This window comes from Aegilops tauschii, chromosome 5 (assembly GCF_002575655.3).
Source record: "Aegilops tauschii subsp. strangulata cultivar AL8/78 chromosome 5, Aet v6.0, whole genome shotgun sequence".
In the NCBI taxonomy this organism is placed as follows: Eukaryota; Viridiplantae; Streptophyta; class Magnoliopsida; order Poales; family Poaceae; genus Aegilops; species Aegilops tauschii.
Window position 1 is genome coordinate 190416782 of NC_053039.3, and position 9633 is coordinate 190426414.

A 9633-nucleotide genomic window follows, 5' to 3' on the forward strand; every position below is an offset into this window, starting at 1 on the left:
AAACCAATCTAGGGCTCTGGCGGAGCTGTTCTGCCGGGGAAACATCCCTCCAGGAGGGGGAAATCATCACCATCGATCCTCTCATCGGGAGGGGGTCAATCTCCATCAACATCTTAACTAGCACCTGTCGGATCACGGGTTCCGGCAAGACTCTTAAGGTTCGAACACTGGGGTGCGCGCGAAGTTCTCCTCCCTACCGATCCACGCCCTAGGTTTGCTAAGATCTCAAGAACGAACTCCACGAACTCACAACACAAGGGACACAAGATTTATACTGGTTCAGGCAACTGTTGTGGTGTAATACCCTACTCCAGTGTGGTGGTGGTGGATTGCCTCTTGGGCTAATGATGAACAGTACAAGGGGAAGAACAGCCTCCTGAGGTTGAGGTGTTCTTGTGCTCGGTGTGTGGCTAAGGATTGGCTCAAGATCAGATTCCTCCTACTGTGGTGGCTAGTCCTATTTATAGAGGCCCTGGTCCTCTCCCCAAATATTGAGCGGGAAGCAGCCAACAACGGCCAATTTGAAAGGGGACAGCTAGTACAGCTTATCCTGACAAAAGTAGTCTTCGCCTACAAAAGGCTCTGGTGGTGACGCCGCCTTGGGCTGCATGGTGACCTCCGTCTTGCCGTCCTACTGGTCTTGGTCTCGTTGCACCGATATGGAAACCTTTGCTTGATGCCTCGGTACTCCGCGCCTGCGCTTGCCTCCTTAGCACCAAAGGGGAAACAAGGACGCTGCGCGTGCTGGCGCTCGCCTGGTCTCGATCGTCATGGCTCACGTCACGAGAACCTCGCGAGGTTTTCCTTGCCTTGATCTGTCCACCCCTCGCGAGCCTGCCTAGCGAGGCCGCTCCTTAGGAGGTCTTGCATCGTCCGCCTCGCGAGGCTTGGCCCCTCGCGAGGGTCTTGAATGCCTTGTTGATGAAGATGGGCCATACAGGCCTGCTAGCACAGCCATGCCGTGGGCCGCAGGCAGGTAAGTCTGGGGACCCCCGTTCCTAGGACGCCGACAGCACCATCTCATCTCAAACCCTAGTTCATCTCTTGTATCCAATCTTTGTCTCAAAACCTCAGATTGGTACCAGTGGGTTGCTAGTAGTGTTGATTACTCCTTGTAGTTGATGCTAGTTGGTTTATTTGGTGGAGGATAATATGTTCAGATCCTTCATGCATATTAATACCCCTCTGATTATGAACATGAATATGATTTGTGAGTAGTTACGTTTGTTCCCGAGGACATGGGAGAAGTCTTGTTATAAGTAGTCATATGAATTTGGTATTCGTTCGATATTTTGATGAGATGAATGTTGTCTCTCCTCTAGTGGTGTTATGTGAACGTCGACTACATGACACTTCACCATTATTTGGGCCTAGGGGAAGGCATTGGGAAGTAATAAGTACATGATGGGTTGCTAGAGTGACAGAAGCTTAAACCCTAGTTTATGGGTTGCTTCGTAAGGGGCTAATTTGGATCCATATGTTTCATGCTATGGTTAGGTTTACCTTAATTCTTCTTTCGTAGTTGTGGATGCTTGCGAGGGGGGTTAATCATAAGTGGGATGCTTGTTCAACGAAGGGCAGTACCCAAGCACCGGTCCACCCACATATCGAATTATCAATGTAACGAACACGAATCATATGAGCATGATGAAAACTAGCTTGACGATAATTCCCATGTGTCCTCCGGAGCGTTTTCCTTTATATAAGAGTTTGTCCAGGCTTGTCCTTTGCTACAAAAAGGATTGGGCCACCTTGCTGCACCTTCTTTACTTTTGTTACTTGTTACCCGTTAGAAATTACCTTATCACAAAACTATCTGTTACCGATAATTTCAGTGCTTGCAAAGAATACCTTACTGAAAACTGCTTGTCATTTCCTTCTGCTCCTCATTGGGTTCGACACTCTTACTTATCGAAAGGACTATCATAGATCCCCTATACTTGTGGGTCATTAGGGGTGTGGCGTACCACAAAACAGGACTCCACGGGATACTTTTCATCTCCACTGTCGACTGCCTCCACGGGCTACTGTTCATCCATCATCGACCTCCTCCAGCCTCCACCTGCGACTGTTCATCCACGGGCTCCTGTTCATCTAGCCTCCACCGCTCCTCCACCGGCTACTATTCAACCAGCCCTCCACAGGCTACTGTTCATCCAGCCCTCCACCGGCTACTGTTCAACCAGCCCTCCACGGGGTCTTGTTCATCTAGCCCTCCACGGGGTCCTGTTCATCCACCCACAACCGGCTCGATCGAGGTCCTGTTCATCCAGCGGCAACGGTCTCTACTACCATGGGGTCCTGTTCATCCAACCCCCCACCAGGAACTGTTCATCCAACCCCCCCAACAATGCTCACTGTTCATCAAAATGCAGCAGGTTCAATCAGCTTCAGTTAGGAGCAGTAGCGAAGGAAGTGCTCGATCGGGTTCAGTTAACAGCCAGGGATCGATCGATCACTCGGGTTCAGTAACGCGTAGCCTGCAGTACAATCGCTCAGGTTCAGTAGGCGAACGCCTTGCTCGGGTTCAGTTAGAGCCCAACGCCTCGCACCCACGCACGTACGTGTATGAGAGAAACGCGCATCGCTCGGCGCCCGACCACCCACCATAACCGGGAACTCCCCGATATTTTCATCACCCTTGCTTCTACCATGGTTTTTTCCATGATGGACGGCCCAAAGAATGTCATGCAGCTGCGTCTCCCGCCCTCCCATGACAAAAGGCCCATTTTCTGTCATAATTTTTTGGCAGAGAAGTAGGAGCCCACCACATCTATGATGATACCCGGTTTTGTCACAATTATCGTCATAGAAGTGTCATAAGCATGACAGAAAAAAAAATCGTTCGGTCCAAAATGTCACGGATGTGTCTTTTTTTGTAGTGATATCATCATTAGACACTAAATCCTGCAATGGGAGCACTATATGTTTTTTGCTTGCATTAGGTACCTCATTAAACACTATATGTTCATCACTAGGAGCACGTAAAATGTTTGCATCAAATCCTTCATTAGTAGTCTATTCATTACACACTTCAGGCTCAAGAACAACATGAGCTTGTATGCCTACACCGGAAACTTGATTAGACACATCAGGTTCAGTCAGTTCAGTATTGATTGGGGGAGTTATAAAAAAATAGAAATTGGTTTCATTTTCTTATAGATTCCCTATATACAAGCAGTTTTACAACTCCGTCAGGTTTAACTATTGGCCAGATATCAGATAGTTGAATTAGATATAATAAGGGATGTGATGTACCTGCTCGTTGCGCATGCTGCTCTTATAAGCTGCGACTGTCCGTTTGCGCAATCTCGATGCCATGCCCGTGTTGCCGCCGCTGCCACCTAGGCAGGATACACCCCGGGTTGGATCTTCATCTTCTTGTCCTTCCATTCTCTTGAAGCCCGACGACTGGCGTCCAACGAGGGCGCGAGGAAGTGCTATGTCGGTCGGTCCAGCGGCGTCTAAGTTAGGAGCAAACCAGACTGGAGGGTCGAGCGAATGACTTGGGGATTTTTCCTTCTGTCGGTCGATATGGGAGGCGCTCATTTGGGCCGTGAGCCTGCTATAGGGCCTACCTTGCACTTACGTTATTGGCCCATCCAAATTGAAACATTTTTCTTCATTTTTTACATTGCCTGCTCGTGCGCTGGGACGAACAAGCCTGGGCCAACCTGGACGACTCAAACTAGGTGTGCACTTTCTAGCCACCCGAGGCGGCCGCCCATACTAGCCCCTATGGTGGCGTCGCCCATTTTTGGGTGTATGATTGGGGTAGTGAAAAATATTCCAGAGGCACTTTTGATTTACCCACGGAATGGTCGAACTGCTTATTTCTATGAACTGAGTTCGCCAACAATGTGAAGGATGCCACTCTTTTCATCCTATTGAAGATTGCTTAGATCTTGATATGCCAAATGTAATCGCATAAAATGTATAGTAAAAGCCAGTGTGATGTGTGTTGCTACAACTAGTCTAACAACCCGTCCTCATATAACATATCAAGGACGCACCATCTTATCATATTAACCATTCGACTTACCAATGCAGTGTGGGACAAAAGAAGTATTCAGACTGTGTATCCAAGCAATTGATGCCACGGGCTCCTTTGTAGAACCTTGTAAGCGAAAAAGAAGTTGCAGTGTGCCTATACAAAGAGTTGGCGTAAGTTCAGTTAGAGGACAAAGAATTTGCAGCGTGCCTTGTAAGCGGAAAAGAAGTTGCAGTGTGCCTATACAAAGAGCTTCTCAGAATTTTAGTTAGCCACTAATTGCAAAATTGTTCAATTATGTTGCTTGGCTTAATTTAATTTGCTACTGATTACATAATGCCATAGCCTGTTAATCCTATTATAGACTGGGCCTATCTATGTGTTAGATACTTACTGTTAAGAATTACTTGTTTGCCTCAACTTAAAGAGCTACTTAAGTACGTAGATAGCTGGTCATATGTACTTCTAGGGTGCAGCAAAATTCATGTGTAATTTACATTCTGATACCCTGTTTGTTTAAATGGTTTGTTTTTATCACTTGTAGCACTAGTAATGTTTGTGTGTTCATAGACAGACAACTATCAGGTTTATATGAGGGACAACATCTTTTTACATATGTCTGTGTTGCTGGTAAACGATACCGACTTGTTACTTTAATACGTTGCCAAGAACTTGTTAGTTTTACTAGTTCAGGTGTAATTAAATACGTTGCCAAAACTGGTTAGTTTTTACTAGTTTGATGTTAGTTTCTTATGGCTCTTGCAACACTTTATTTATGATTGCTAACATTCAAGTTTGCAGGATCCAACTGAAACTTTGTTGACACAACATGTATGTTTTCAAAAACTTCCTTGTTTACTTGGTTTGCTACTGTAACTTGTTGTTTTAATCATCTTACCAACTTCAAGTTTTTAGGATCTAATTGGAAGTCCAATTGCATAGGAGGTATATTTTAAAAAAAATTGTGTAACAGGTTTGCTGTTGTAACTTGTTGCTCTAATCAAGTTACTGACTACTCAACTTTTCAGGATCCAAGAGAAACTCCAATGCCACAACAGGTTCCTTTTGCAAAACTTGCTTGTTTAACTGCTTTGCTGCTCCAACTGGTTGCTCTAATCACGTTACTGGCTACTCAACTTTTCAGGATCTAAGAGAAACTCCAATTCCACAACAGGTACCTTTTGCAAAACTTGTTTGTTTAACTGCTTTGCTGCTGCAACTGGTTATAATGATGTTAATAACTACTTTTCAGCATCCAATCAAAACTTTTTAATTCCTTGTTTGTTTAACTGGTTTGCTGTTCTAACTCCCATTTGAGATGTTTTGCTAACTTCAACTTTTTAGAATCCAATCGGAACTTTAATGGCAAAATAGGTTAGCCCAAGATCAAAGAGCGAGGTCCCCATGGATGTTCTATCATCCCACAGCAGTGGCACCGGCCCAATATGCATCATGAATTGCCAACTGTTGATGCTCTAGAGGCTAACCTATTGGTAGAAAGAGATTCTGCGTCTGCACTTAGAGATGAAGTTGACATGTCCAGGAAGCAAACAACAGAATCACAAGCAATACTCAAGACAACCATTAAATATTTGGTGGATTTCAAAACGAAGCAAGCTGAGAGTAACCACATTGTTAAGGTCATGAAGGAAAAAAGGAAGTTAAATTCCAAGATGGTAAATCATAGGTGAAATGTTTTTTCCATCGTTGAATAAAATTTTTGTTGTTTGTTCATGTAATCGATGAAACCATTTGTTTTAGAGATCATGTAATAATTGTTTTTTGTGTTTTGGTTTGTAAATTTTTTTGAGCACGAGTTTGTATTAATTGATAAGATTCTGAGACATTTCATTTTGATTGTTGTGCCAGACCTACAAGTATGCCAATCAGGCTGATTGTGCATTTAGCAATAATAGTAGTATAGATGGTCCTTAAGTGGCACACATCTAAAAGGGCCAAGATGATGTACTAGCTTTGCTAAAAAAATGATGCTCTTCTAGCAAAAAAAGTACAGCAGCCTGCCTTATGTATGTTAGTTGATATTATTGATCCATATACTCTATAAGTATTTATATGTCTATTAGTTGTGTACATTATTGGTTGATTGACTCGGTATTTTGAATCTTGACACAACGCTTGTGTACATATCTAAATGGGAGTACACTATATGTTGCGTGTGTCATACATGTTACACTTGAGTTGTACAGAAAGTGGTTTCAAATATTTGAATTCACCTTAAACTGGATTCTAGCTTCTGAATTCGAGTATCAGAATTTTTAAATCATATTCATATATGACAGTGGGATATATCTTTGTTGTGCTTTTGAAGATATATAAAAAAACATAGAATGATTTATAAAGATTCATATAACAATACAAAACGAATTCGAATTTAGTTGCCGGGGTAAACGTGGATGCTTATTGTCCCAAAATTTGAAAGAAGCCGCAAAATATCCACTCCCACATCGGCTGCGTGAAGCCAGTGTTTGGTAGATGGAAATTACTGTCTGCCCCTTACACGGACAATCCATCGGCCCGATTTCCACTGCTCTCAATAGGGGTAGGTTAGTAACATCAATTAGACGTGACACGACCACCTCTGAGCCCATTCAGACACGATGGGCGCCAAACGTGGGTGGCAAAACACATTTGATTCAAGCTCGTCCGAAAGACCTCTGTCTCTCCCTCCATTTCCCCATTCATACATGGTGCGCGGCAAAACAAACTCGACCCGGCCGAAATCGATGTAGGCAAATATTTTCAATAGGGGCAGGTTTGTAACCTCACTCAGACGTGACAAAACCGCCCTACCTGTCAGCCCCATTCATACACCGTGGGCGCCAACCATGGGCGCGAAAACACCCTCTCCTCGCCCGAAATCGCTATGGGCAAATATTGGGGAGATGCGAGATTACCGTCCTATCCCCAACCGACGAGATGTCCAAATTTTAAATGGGGCCTAAGTTCGTAACTTTCCCATATTTCAGACAGGTGCGTCCCAAAGACATGGTTCCTCGTACCTCTCCCTCCATTTTCTCATTCATACACCATCTGGGCTAGAACACCATCCCCACACCAACCTCCTCTGTCCGCCACCCCATGTCAGGACCCCGATTCCAAGTCACATCGATCTAGCCGGTAACACCTCATATCACTTTGCGGCCTCACGCACGGTATTCCCACGGGTGTTGCCTTACCATGGCCCGGGACCGTTTGCGCCTTTTGGCTCACGTATATGATAGTGTCGCTAGCATCCATATGACAGAGAACCCGGGCCGACATGACTAGTCGTGAACCCAAAGTGGCACTAACTTACGGGGACAGGCATACATGAATCAACATCGAGCATGTCGGTCAGCAGCGTGCGAATCCGGGCTGTAGCACTGGGCTAACAGGACTCCGGTGAACCGGGCTGTAGCAGGCTAGGTAGGACTCTGGATGTCACCGCGTGACATTTCCCCGAAGGGACAGACACAGGAATGAAATGAATCACATGCCGGCCAGTCAAGTGTTCCGGAGCAGTAGTGCTGGGCTAGCAGGACTCCGGTGAACAGGGCTGTAGCGGACTACTATGGCTCATGGAAGCACAAGACTACACTTCCCCATAAGAGAGGCTACCAAGGATAAACAACTAGGTTGTCGGATGCCACACATACCAAGCATTTCAATCATACACACAATATGCTCGATATGTGTAAATACAACATGGCATCACAACATAACTCTACGACTCAAGTATTTATTCATTAGGCTCCGAGGAGCCAAGTATTACAAACAGGGGTCTCATGACCCAACATTCAGAGCATACAAGCAACAAGCGGAAGCATTACATGTCTGAGTACAGACAAGTACAAAAGAAAAAGGCTGAGAAGCCTGACTATCTACAAGACCCTCCCAAGGGTACAAGATCGTAGCTGAGGTAACAAGCTACTTGTCGAAGTCCACATAAACTAGTAAGACCGAAGTCTCCACTGCAAAAACATAAATAAAGCAACGTGAGTCCAAAGGTACTCAGCAAGACTTACATTAGATCCTATCATACATGCATTGGTATCAAGAAGGTAATGTGGAGTTGAGTTGTAGCAAGCCAGCTTTGACTCAGTGGCTATCCTGTACGACGACTGCTGGTAACTCTTTTGAGGTGGCGCACACCAGTCCACTAATCACCACATCAATACACTATTACGGATTCATTTCCGTCTCCCTACGAGAAGGCCATCCATAGCACTCACACTTGTCTTGAGCATTTTAGAGTATCCACTTCAAGTTGTCTATGTACCACGTAAGCATCCAAGAAGTCCATAACCGCGGACCCGGCTATTCGAATAGATCATGTTAACCCTGCAGGGGTGTACTTCTTCACACACGCTCTCGCCACTTACCGCCATGTACACGTCATGTATATCGGCAACCTTCAAGCGGAAGCCTGGCGAGGGAGTCGGCCACAACCTAACTAACCACACAAGACTCTAGTCCAGGTTTATCGCCTATTCAGGTTCCATCCGCAAGGAGATCCGGCCGGGGTTTCACTCACGGCCCCAAACGATGTGTGCAGGGTTCCCAAGCCCACCTCGCCGAATGGATCTACGCTTGGTACACCGTGCCACTTGTGCCTAGTCTGTCCCAAGCCCACCTGGTCGGGTGCCACTTGGTAGACTACTAACACTACCTACAAACACCAGAAACTATTTGCAACTCCCGGACCGAGATCAAGTTGGTTAATAAGTCGAGAGGGGCACTTAAGCATTCCAATGCATGGTAGTAGCTAGTCATTGGACAACATACACAGAACTCAGTGCTTAAGGACGGTTCCAGTGAGACAACCCACCATGTACTCCTACATGGCCTCTCATCGCTACCTTTACCAAATCGTGTTCACACACTTAACTCTCAGCACCAGAACATATTGTAACACTCCAATTCATTCCCAATGAATCAGACCTAACACAACTCTAAGCAATAGCAGGCATGGCATGGTAGGAACACAACATGGCTCTATCAACTCCTACACATGCTAGTGGGTTTCAACTATTTACTGTGGCAATGACAGGTCATGCAGAGGAATGAGTTCAACTACCGCAGCATAAAGTAGCAGTTGAATCGTTGTTGTCCTAATGCAATAAAGGAGAGCAGGAGCGAGAGAGTGGGATTGTATCAGAATGAACAAGGGGGGTTTGCTTGCCTGGTAGATCAACAGGGGGGCACTGCTCCACAGACAGGTACTCTGAAGCACTCTCCGGAGCAGAACCTATCGAGAAGGAACGGTGTCGACAATCAAACACAAGCATATGCAACAATATGATGCATGAATATGGCATGAATATGTGATGTGTTTTGAGCTAATGCATTTATCATTCAACTTGGAAGAGGTCCATTTGAACCAAAGGTTCAAATGAAACTCTAATTTAAGTCCCTTTAAATGCCATAAGTGTGTTTTCATATATACAACATGTATAGGTTGGTTTTTCATGCATGAAAATGGTACAGATAGATAGATTGAATTTTTCTGATCATTTTTCATATATAAATTATTTCAATCTGAGCTACGGTTGAATTTCTATGAATTTTTGAAGTTTATATCATTTTCTAGAATTTCCTGACTAAATAAAATCCAGGAAATGAATAACTGCGTCAGCATGACG